This window comes from Mustela nivalis (genome assembly GCF_964662115.1).
Source record: "Mustela nivalis genome assembly, chromosome: 7".
NCBI lineage: Eukaryota > Metazoa > Chordata > Mammalia > Carnivora > Mustelidae > Mustela > Mustela nivalis.
Genome location: NC_139026.1, coordinates 76,988,126 through 76,999,405, shown reverse-complemented (window position 1 = coordinate 76,999,405; position 11,280 = coordinate 76,988,126). Strand labels below are relative to the sequence as shown.

At 39.0% G+C, this 11,280-nt stretch overlaps 1 pseudogene across 1 annotated transcript in view; it reads left to right on the top strand.

Annotated features, from left to right (window-relative positions):
* Window positions 1–1,002: 1,002 nt before the first annotated feature.
* Window positions 1,003–11,280, top strand: part of LOC309868834 (nucleosome assembly protein 1-like 1) — a 208,871-nt pseudogene continuing 198,593 nt past the window's right edge. The window contains exons 1-3 of the transcript in view: window positions 1,003–1,170; window positions 1,401–1,746; window positions 1,988–2,739. The product of the transcript in view is annotated as a nucleosome assembly protein 1-like 1 (transcript). The remainder of the gene's footprint in view (window positions 1,171–1,400; window positions 1,747–1,987; window positions 2,740–11,280) is intronic.

Below are 11,280 nucleotides of genomic sequence, written 5' to 3'. Positions count from 1 at the left end.
TGAGGGTATAGTGTAATGGCGAATATGTGGCACTAGGCATTTGTCAAAACCCATAGAACTGTAAAACGCAGAGTGGACCTTGAAGTAAACTATGACTTTGCTTCGTAATGTATCAGTTTTCATCCATTAACTGTGACAAATGTACCACACTAAAGGTATAATAATAGAAAAAAACTGTGTGTGAGCAAGAGGGAGTATGTGAGAATTCTCTGTACTGTCTGCTCAATTTTTCTAGACATCTAAAACTGTGGAAAACTATTTCAAATTTGTCTCTCTTATAGTGCTTCTGATTTCAAGTAAATCTTATCACCTATTCAACTGGACAAGGTAGAAAATTAAGCATTATTCTTGACACCTATCCCTCATGTTTTAATGTACTTCGCTTCCTAAATATCTTGTAAATTCACCTTCTTCTCTCCATGCCCAACTCCTGTGATATAATAACAACTTGTGGCCATGCTAGGATGCTAGGATAATTGAAATCAAGAGCCTCTACCTACATCTACCTTGCAGCTTCTATCCTCTCTTTTACACAATGCCTATGGAGTCATCTTTTCAAAATGCAAACCATGACATTCTCTCCACTCAAAATCATTTAGTCATGCTCCAGTTAACCCGGTGAACGCAAATATTACAGACAACTGTGCATCCACTGGCACCTACCTACAGCCCAGCCTCACCTCTTACTATACTATTTTGATTTTCAATTAGCCATATTGATTCTCTTGTAGGCTTGCATTCTTTATTCTACCACCCCATATAGGAATATTACATATGTTGTTGACTCCAATATGACTTTTTTTTCTCTCTCTCTGCTATTCCCCTTATTTCAGGTTTTTATTTAAATTCTAGTTTGTTGATTTTTTTAGAGCCGTCTGCTCAGGACACCACCTCTTGCTCCTCCCCACGCCACCGTCGCCTCTGTCATCCTGAGTCACTACCTGCACAGCTCCGGCATCCTGGCTTCCCGTGCTAGCCACCAATATTTGGAGTTCTTACAATATGGCAGACATGGACAACAAAGAACAGTATGAATTTGATCAAGATTTGGATGATGTTGAAGAAGTAGCAGAAGAAGCTGGCAAAGAAACAGTAATCAAAGCATGTCCTCTACCTGTCCAGACAACATAAAATCCTCAGATTCTTCCAGCCCTTCAAGAGAGACTTGATGTCGGGGCACCTGGATGGCTTCGCGGGTTAAAGCCTCTGCCTTCAGCTCAGGTCATGATCCTAGGGTCGTGGGATTGAGTCCCGCATCAGGCTCTCTGCTCGGCAGGGAGCCTGCTTCCCGGTCTCTCTCTGCCTGCCTTTCTGCCTACCTGTGATCTCTGGCTGTCAAATAAATAAATAAATAAAATCTTAAAAAAAAAAAAAAAAAAGAGAGAGAGAGAGAGACTTGATATCTGGTAGAAACACCAAGATACATTGAAAGTTTGCCTAGGGCAGTAAAAATACGAGTAAATACTTTCAAAAACCTTCAAGTTAAATGTGCAAAGATAGAAACCAAATTCTATGAGGAAGCTCGCAATCTTGAGAGAAAGTATGCCGTTCTCTATCAGCCTCTACTTGATAAGCTTGAGATCATTAAGACAATTTATGAACCTATGGAAGAAGAATGTGAATGAAAACCAGATGAGGAGGATGAAATTTCAGGGGAACTAAAAGAAAAAGACAAGATTGAAGATGAGAAAAAGGATGAAGAAAAAGAAGACCCCAAGGGAATTCATGAATTCTGGTAGACTGTTTTTAAGAATATTTACTTGTGGGGTGTCTGGGAGGCTCAGTGTGTTAAGCACTGGACTCTTGGTCTGGTTCAGGTCTTGGATCTCAGGGTCATGGAGTCCTGCATGGGGCTCACACTCAAGGCAGAGTCTGCTTGTCCCTATCCCTGTGCTCCTCCTCGCACACATACTCTCTCTCTAGGTCTCTCTCTCTCTCTCTCATAAATAAATAAATAATAAAATCTTAAAAAAATAAAAAAATGAAGAAGAATGCTGACTTGCTTAGTGATATGTCTCAGGAACAAGACGAATCTATTCCGAAGCACTTGAGAGATTTTAAAGCGAAGTTCTCAGATACTGGCCAGTTCATGAACTTTGTCTTAGAATCTCCCCTTGAACCCACTAAATATTTCACAAATGAAATGTTGACAAAGACATATAGGATGAGGTCAGAACCAGATGATTCTTACCCCTTTTCTTTTGATGGACCAGAAATTATGGGTTTTACAGGGTGTCAGACTGGAAAAAAGGAAAGAATGTCACTTTGAAAACCACTAAGAAGAAGCAGAATCGCAAGGGATTTGGGACAGTTCATACTGTGACCAGAACAGTTTCCAATGACTCTTTCTTCAGTTTTGTTTTGGTTTTGGGGGGGGGGGGTTGTTTGTTTGTTTTGTCCTTCCTGAAGTTCCCGCGAGTGGAGATTTGGGCGGTGATGCTGAAGTTATCCCTGATGCCGACTTTGAAATTGGTCACTTTTTATGTACGTGTTTAATACCAAGGTCAGTGTTATACTTTACTGGAGAAGCTATTGAAGAAGATGATGATGATGATGACGACAACGGTGATGATGATAAAGAAGAAAGGAGAAGAACAAGGAGATGAGGAAAATGATCCAGACTACGCCTCAAAGAGGGATCAAAACACAGCAGAACACAAGCCAGCAGTGAAGCAAGATGATCTATTTTCTGCTTCTCTGGAAAGGATGAATTTAGATCATTTGACAAGCCTATTTCAGGTTTTTATTGTTATTGTTTGCTTGTTTTTGTTTTTGCACACTAAAATAAAAATGTCAAATATAATTTTAGTACTCACACACACACACACAAAATATAGTTAACATATAATCCAATATTAGTTTCAGAAGTAGAATACAGTGATTCATTACTTACATATAACACCCAGTGTTCATCACAACAAGTGCCTTCCTTTAAAAAAAAATTATATATTCGTGAGAGAGAGAGAAAGAGCACAAAGAGGGTGAGGGGCAGAGGGAGAAGCAGGCTCTCCGCTGAGCAGGGAGCCTGATGTGGGGCTCAATCCTGGGACTCTGGGATCCTAACCTGAACTGAAGGCAGATGCTTAATCGACTGGGCCACCCAGGGGTCCCTACAAGTGGCGCTCCTAATGCCCATCACCCATTTAATTCATTACCTCACCCACCTCCCCTTCAACAACCCTTAAGAGTCTATTTTATGGTTTGCCTCTCTTTTTTTTCTTCCCCTATGTTTATCTGTTTTGTTTCTAAAATTCCACATATGAATGAAATCATGTTATTTGTCTTTCTCTGACTTACTTCACATAGCATAATACTCTCTAGTTCCATCCACTTAGCTGCAAATTCCATTGCCCTTGTTAAATATTTGGCACACATGCTAACATCAGCTTAGTTGACATGGTACAATTTTCCAATGGTCCACTTTAGCACTTTAGTTTATTCTTCCTTGCAGCATTTTTCTCCATTTTTAATTTAAATTTGTTTTATGTATTTATTTGAATATTTTCTGCTCTACCTCTTCCCTGTAAGCTCTACAAGAGTAGGGGTCTGCAACAGACCCCCTTTCCTTACTCTTCTATCTCATTACTTGCTGTTATTAGACATACAGTAAAAACTCAATATATATTCTACTGAATGAATAAATAATGAACAAGTAAATGGAAGATTAAGGGAGTTTTCCAAGGTATTCTAAGAAAAAAATCCCAATATTGAGAAAGGAAGATTGGTGGACTGTAAGACAGAGGATCTAAGAACAAGATTAACCAACAAAAAGAACTCCTTGTTTATTCTTTTCCTTTAGAATATAAAGCAGTCAAATGTAGGTAACATCTATTTTCTCCAAAGCAGTAACTCATTTCAAGGTATGTTGCCATTCAATGGAGTCCGCTATAGCTGTTCAGTCTTAGGTTGTAGTGTGTTAAAGAATTGTGTGGGCAGTGACGGTGAAGATTTTGTAGCAGAACAAAAAGAAGACAAAGTGTTCAAGCTTTTCTTTTTGTTATCAGATAGGTAAAGAATGTAGGGCCTAGATAAAACTAGGAGGGCCGGTGATCATCATGTGATACAGAGAAGTAGCATACAAAGTGACAACACATGACCAGTCCCCGGATAAGACCCCTTTTTCTCAAAACTACTAAAAGAAGGTGAACAGTACGGGAGTGGTCAAGTCTGGCCAATGCAAGTTAAAGTCTTCAATAATTTTTGTTGAAAATAAATACCTTTCTTCTTCTCATTCTCAGCTCATCATCTTTCTCTTTAGCTTACTCAGAAAACAGAAGCAAGGGCACCTGGGTGGCTCAGTGGGTTAGGCCTCTGCCTTTGGCTCGGGTCATGATCTCAGGGTCCTGGGATCAGTCCCACATCAGACTCTCTGCTCAGCGGGGAGCCTGCTTCCCCCTCTCTCTCTGGCTGCCTCTCTGCCTACTTGTGATCTCTGTCAGATAAATAAATAAAATCTTAAAAAGAAAAAAAAAAGGAAAGAAAAAAACCAGAAGCACAATTTTGTGGTTTTTGAGAGGTATAAAGCCTTTAATGACTGAGGTCAGTGGGTAACAAAGGAAATTATAGGTGGGGCGGATTTGAAGTGGTTAGAAATAAAGGCTAAGCAGTCCTGTAATTATGTGTATAGAGTTGTTTGAGCACGCTTGCTGCCTGCTGCTGCCGCCCTGTTGCCATTATTGTATGATGCAAATCTACACCTATTTATTTACTGTTTTCAAAGTATGCAATAATAGCCCTTCTAGCAGCATGACATTTTTTAAAAAACAGGTAAATTCTTAGTGACAAATTAAACACTGAACTTTTGTGCATCAAGAAGGTTAATGATAAATGTGTAAGTTACACTAAATGGTTATCTTTACCATTCACCTGGAGGGTCATAGTTAATCACTGACCATATTAAAGAACAGAACACAAAATTCAACTAATGTAGCAAGTGGGTCTACTTCAAACTCTATTTTTACATTAAACAGATTCTTAATATGATAATTTAAATACATGCAATGTCAAAAGTTGTGTTTAGGGGCACTTGGGTGGCTCAGTGGGTTAAATCCTCTGCCTTCGGCTCAGATCATGGTTCCAGGTTCCTGGGATCAAGCCCCGCAACAGGCTCTCTGCTCCGGGGGGAGCCTGCTGCTTCCTCTCTGCCTGCCTCTCTGCCTACTTGTGATCTCTGTCAAATAAATAAATAAAATATCATTAAAAAAAAAAAAAGTTGTGTTTATGTACTGCTCTCTGAAGCAAGACATTTTTTTCCAAACAAATGAACAAGACTAATTCTATTCTAAGATTTTTAGTGTTTAAAGAAATGAAGTAATAGCTATTACTGTGTTGGTGCTATTCGTAGATTTTTCTCAAGTAGTTAAAAGGTATCAGTTTTATAAATGTTTCAAACAATAAATTCATTAAGCTATAACAAAACAGTTGGATTTATCTCTTCCAGTTTGGAAGCCCATTCTATTAAAGCTGAAATAGCTAACATTAACATTATTATAAATGTATATATCCAGTTAGAAAAAAAAATGACCCTGAAAATATTTGAGTTTCTGAAGGAACTAAATAAAAGAGGGTGCTCAAACTCTCAAAAACGCATGTAAACATGCATGCAAACACACATGCATACACACACACACACACACACATACACAATAACACTCCATAAAAATACAGTAAGATTAAAGAATTTATAAGCAAATATTGATCATTGCGTTCCTTCCACAAATGACTTAAAAACTAGTCTAGAAATAAAATAGCAAGTAATTAAGGAAAAATGTACAAAAGCTTATAATATGTGGTAGAAAAACAGCAGGAATCTTATTAAAAAGAATAGACCAGGAAATTGAACTAAGAATGGGATTTACAGATATTGAAAATTCTATTGATTTATTTTATACTTCCCCTAAATAATTCTTTTTTTTTTTTTTTTTGGGGGGGGGTTTATTTTTTTTTTTATTTATTTATTTTTTTAACTTTTTATTTTTTATAAACATATATTTTTATCCCCAGGGGTACAGGTCTGTGAATCACCAGGTTTATACACTTCACAGCACTCACCAAAGCACATACCCTCCCCAATGTCCATAATCCCACCCCCTTCTCCCAAACCCCCTCCCCCCAGCAACCCTCAGTTTGTTTTGTGAGATTAAGAGTCACTTATGGTTTGTCTCCCTCCCAATCCCATCTTGTTTCATTTATTCTTCTCCTACCCACTTAAGCCTCCATGTTGCATCACCACTTCCTCATATCAGGGAGATCATATGATAGTTGTCTTTCTCTGCTTGACTTATTTCGCTAAGCATGATACGCTCTAGTTCCATCCATGTTGTCGCAAATGGCAAGATTTCATTTCTTTTGATGGCTGCATAGTATTCCATTGTGTATATATACCACATCTTTTTGATCCATTCATCTGTGGATGGACATCTAGGTTCTTTCCATAGTTTGGCTATTGTGGACATTGCTGCTATAAACATTCGGGTGCATGTGCCCCTTTGGATCACTACATTTGTATCTTTAGGGTAAATACCCAATAGTGCAATTGCTGGGTCATAGGGCAGTTCTATTTTCAACATTCTGAGGAACCTCCACGCTGTTTTCCAGAGTGGCTGCACCAGCTTGCATTCCCACCAACAGTGTAGGAGGGTTCCCCTTTCTCCACATCCTCGCCAGCATCTGTCATTTCCTGACTTGTTGATTTTAGCCATTCTGACTGGTGTGAGGTGATATCTCATTGTGGTTTTGATTTGTATTTCCCTGATGCCGAGTGATATGGAGCACTTTTTCATGTGTCTGTTGGCCATCTGGATGTCTTCTTTGCAGAAATGTCTGTTCATGTCCTCTGCCCATTTCTTGATTGGATTATTTGTTCTTTGGGTGTTGAGTTTGCTAAGTTCTTTATAGATTCTGGACACTAGTCCTTTATCTGATATGTCGTTTGCAAATATCCCTAAATAATTCTTGACAGAGCGTCTCTATATAACCAAAAAAAGCTTCTATCTATTTAGTTGAATGTCTATATATAACAATTTATCTTCTGTCTGTATCTACTTAACCAGCTGACATGACTATATCAGCTATCAAAAGAGCCCTGAGTTTAAAGTACTTTTTTTGGTACAACTACTAACTCTTGGAATGACTTGACTAGAATAACTACAATAATATTTGTCTCAAAATGTAGCCTTGGGGTAGCTGGGTGGCTCAGAGGGTTAAGCCTCTGCCTTCAGCTCTGGTCATGATCTCAGGGTCCTGGGATCAAGCCTCGTGTCAGGCTCTCTGCTCAGTGAGGAGCCTGCTTCCCTTCCTCTCTTTCTGTCTGCCAAATAAATAAATAAAATCTTTTAAAAAAGTGTAGCTTTAATGCTCTGAGCCTTTCCTAAATTACTACTAAAGTAGCACTGAAAGGCAATATTATGTGATATAAAATATACTGTACACATAATTAAATTTGGGGAGGACTACTAAAAATACAGTAAAGAATTTCTTTTTTTTTTAATATTTTATTTATTTATTTGACAGTCAGAGATCACAAATAGGCAGAGAGGCAGGAAGAGAGAGAGGAAGGGAAGCAGGCTACCTGCTGAGAAGAAAGCCCGATGTGGGGCTTGATCCCAGGACCCTGAGATCATGACCTGAACCGAAGGCAGCGGCTTAACCCACTGAGCCACCCAGGCGCCCCATACAGTAAAGAATTTCTAATAAGTTGCTCTGAATGGAATTTTTTTAATTGTTCTACATCATATTTATACATATATGTAATTAAATATTCCCTTTAAAAGCTAAATCAGAAATGAAGTGTGATTTACAGTGAAAACCCGCATGAGTCCAAATGGGTGAGGTTATTTTGTGTTAACACAATCCTCAAATTTCAGAAGTCTAACACAACAGAAGTTCATTTTTATTCCTGTTACGTGTCTAAATCAGGAGAGTGGGGGGCCTGTATACATCACATTCTTTTAATTACTCGGGCTGATAAAAATTCTTCTTTGACTCATGTATCCTATAAGGGGGAAAACTGGCAAATCATCCACTGAATCTTAAAGATGTCAGAGCTAAAACTTTTACCATTTTCAGTCTTTTTTTTTTTTTTTTGGCCAGAACAATTCAAATAGGATTATCTAAATTCAGAGGAGTAAAGGGGTATCTGGCTGGCTCAGTCATATAATAGAGTGTGCAACTCTTGATTTTCTGGGGTCGTGAGTTTGAGTCCCATGTTAGCCACAGAGATTCCTTAAAAAGATAAAAAATAAAAATAAATCTAAAAAAAAAAAGGAGTAGAAAGCACAATCATATCACACATTCATAAAGGAGAACAAATAAATTGTGGTGATAATTCAACTTCCTAATCACTAAATATTCACTTCATTTCCCTTTACCTGTGAAATAGTTTCACAAACTTCCCAAGAAAGAAAATCAAAATTCCATTTAGTTACAGCATCAAGCTCAAAGTTCAGGATCTCTGTGTAATAGATGATTGATAGTCTTTATATTAGGTCTCATTATGTCTCCTATTGCTCATTTATGAACTGCAGAGGCAAGTTATATATGTACCCCCAAACTCAATATACACTAGCATATTAGGGATGAGATAATGCAATAAACACCTGTTTCAGAAAAGGAAAGATGAGTGCTGTGGATGACCCGGTGAAATCAGCTGGGCAGAGAGCCAGTATGTTCTCTAGTAAAGCCCCTCTTCTGTGAGTGGGTCCTCTACTCCATAGACTCTGCTCTTTGTGGGGTTCTTTCTTTCCCTTATGGTGCCTGGCTATATCTCTAATGGGCATTGGAGAAAGTGCCATCTTTAAGATCCTAGAGAATGACGGACCTCAAAGAAATGCAAAAACTTTTAGTGATAGATCTCATTCCTAAATCTGAGAAACTTCCCCAAATCTTCCTTAAGATCTTCTTTAAAAACTCAATGACCTCCATATCTATTTGCCTCCAGTGAGGCAAATTATCCTTATTATCCTTGGATTTCTTACCTCCCACTCCCCCTTCTTATTTTGACTTAAATGTGAATATGTTAATAATTTAAACCTTAAATCTCTTTTTATTGAGCTACTTTGTCCAGTTAAAATACTTTACTAGAAGGGCACCTGGGTGGCTTAATGGGTTAAAGCCTCTGCCTTCAGCTCAGGTCATGATCCCAGGGTTCTGGGATCAAGCCCTGCATCAGGCTCTCTGCTCAGGAGGGAGCTACTTCCTCCTCTCTCTCTCTCTGCCTGCCTCTCTGCCTACTTGCGATCTCTGTCTGTCAAATAAATAAATAAAATCTTAAAAAAAAAAAAAAACTTGACTAGATGTCACACCCTTAGATGGCTCTTTACCACGAGAATTTTTTTTTTAAGATTTTATTTATTTATTTGACAGAAATATCACAAGTAGGCAGAGTGGCAGCCAGAGAGAGAGAGGAGGAAGCAGGCTCCCTGCCAAGCAGAGAGCCCGATGCAGAACTCGATCCCAGGACCCTGAGATCATGACCTGAGCCGAAAGTAGAGGCTTAACCCACTGAGCCACCCAGGTGCCCTCCCACTACAAGATTAAAAAAAAAAAAAAAAATTTATGTTCAGTTAGCCACTATATAGTACATCATTAGTTATTGATCTGGTGTTCAATGATTCATTAGCTGCGTATGACACCCAGTGCTCATCACGTGTGAGACATTCTAATACTTTCAGAGATTTTAACAATGACTGTGACAGCCATACTACTCCAATTGTCTTTGATGTGAAATAAATCATCCCTAAATCAGTGGTATAAAACAAAAACTATTTGATTATATTCATGGGTTCTATGGGTCAGGAAGTTGGAAAAGACACAGCAGGGAAGACCATTTTCTAAGGTCTCTGGGGCCTCAGCTGGAACAACTGGAGCTGAAGGATGGATGCACTTACTCGGTAACTTCTCTACGTAGATGGCTGATGATAGAAAGTAGAATGGTGGTTGCCAAGGGCTGGTGGGAGGGGAGAAATGGAAAGTTACTGTTTCATGGACACAGTTTCCATTTGAAAGGATGACAAAGTTCTGGGGATGGATGGCAGGTTGGTTGCACACAGTATGAATATATATAATGCCATAGAACTACACATTCAAAAACAGTTTAGGTGAACTTCATTTTATGTATATTTTAACACATCAAAAAAAAAAAAAAAAAAACAAAAACGCTACTGCTTGGGCTAAGATGACTGAAAAGCTGGCTCAGGTGGAAATGTTTACTGGAGCACTAACACCTGACCTGTGTGGCGTGGGTTTCTCGTACTATGTTGGCTGCGATCTGCAGGGGCCCTTCCAAACAGAAACCTCCAGACAGTGAGGATTCTGACCTGGTCTTGCAAGTCATTGAGCATACCTTCTGCCACAATGTATTGGTTAAAATGATCACAAACGCATGCAAATTGAAGAGGTTGGGTAGTAGCCCCTACCTTTCAACAGGAAGAGTGTCAAGGAATTTGAGACTATGTTTTAAGAGTGCTGCCCTCATGACAAAGCTCAGTTTAAATTAGCCTTTGTCATTAAAGGCCTTCTCTATGTCATTTTCTACTTAGATTTGTGAAGGAGTTCTGTATTCTAGAACTGCAATTCACCAAATTTCTGAAAGTCCCTTTTCTTCTTTGCTTGCAATCCAGTCATTCTTTTTATCCTTTTTTAAAAAAGATTTTACTTTAAAAATTTTTTGTTTACTTACTTATTAGAGGGGAGAGAGAGGGAGAGCTAGCAAGAGACAGCATGAGCAGGGGTGGAGGAAGTGGGGTGGGAGCAGGGAGAGGGAGAAGCCAGCTCCCAGTTGAGCAGGGAGTCCCACGTGGGGCTCCATCCCAGGACCCAGGATCATATATGACCTGGACTGAAGGCAGACGCTTAAATGACTGAAAGTCAGTCACCCCCATTCTTTTTATCCTAAGCTATTATCTCCCATAGTCCCTTGCCCAAATCCTACCAACAACTAAAACACAATACTAACATTTCTTTTTTTTTTTTAAGATTTTATTTTTTAATTTAACAGATAGAAATCACAAGTAGGCAGAGAGGCAGGCAGATAGAGGGAGGGAAGCAGGCTCCCCGCTGAGCAGAGAGCCTGATGTGGGGCTCGATCCCAGGACCCTGGGATCATGACCTGAGCCCAAGGCAGAGAGAGGCTTTAACTCACTGAGCCACCCAGGTGCCCCCAACATTTCTTTTTCCAACATCTTCTCATAGGAGTTATTCTTCCCAAACAAATAATTGTGAGAATTTTGTTAAATATGTTGCCACTACATAATGGATTGTAATATTTTTTCCAGACTTCCA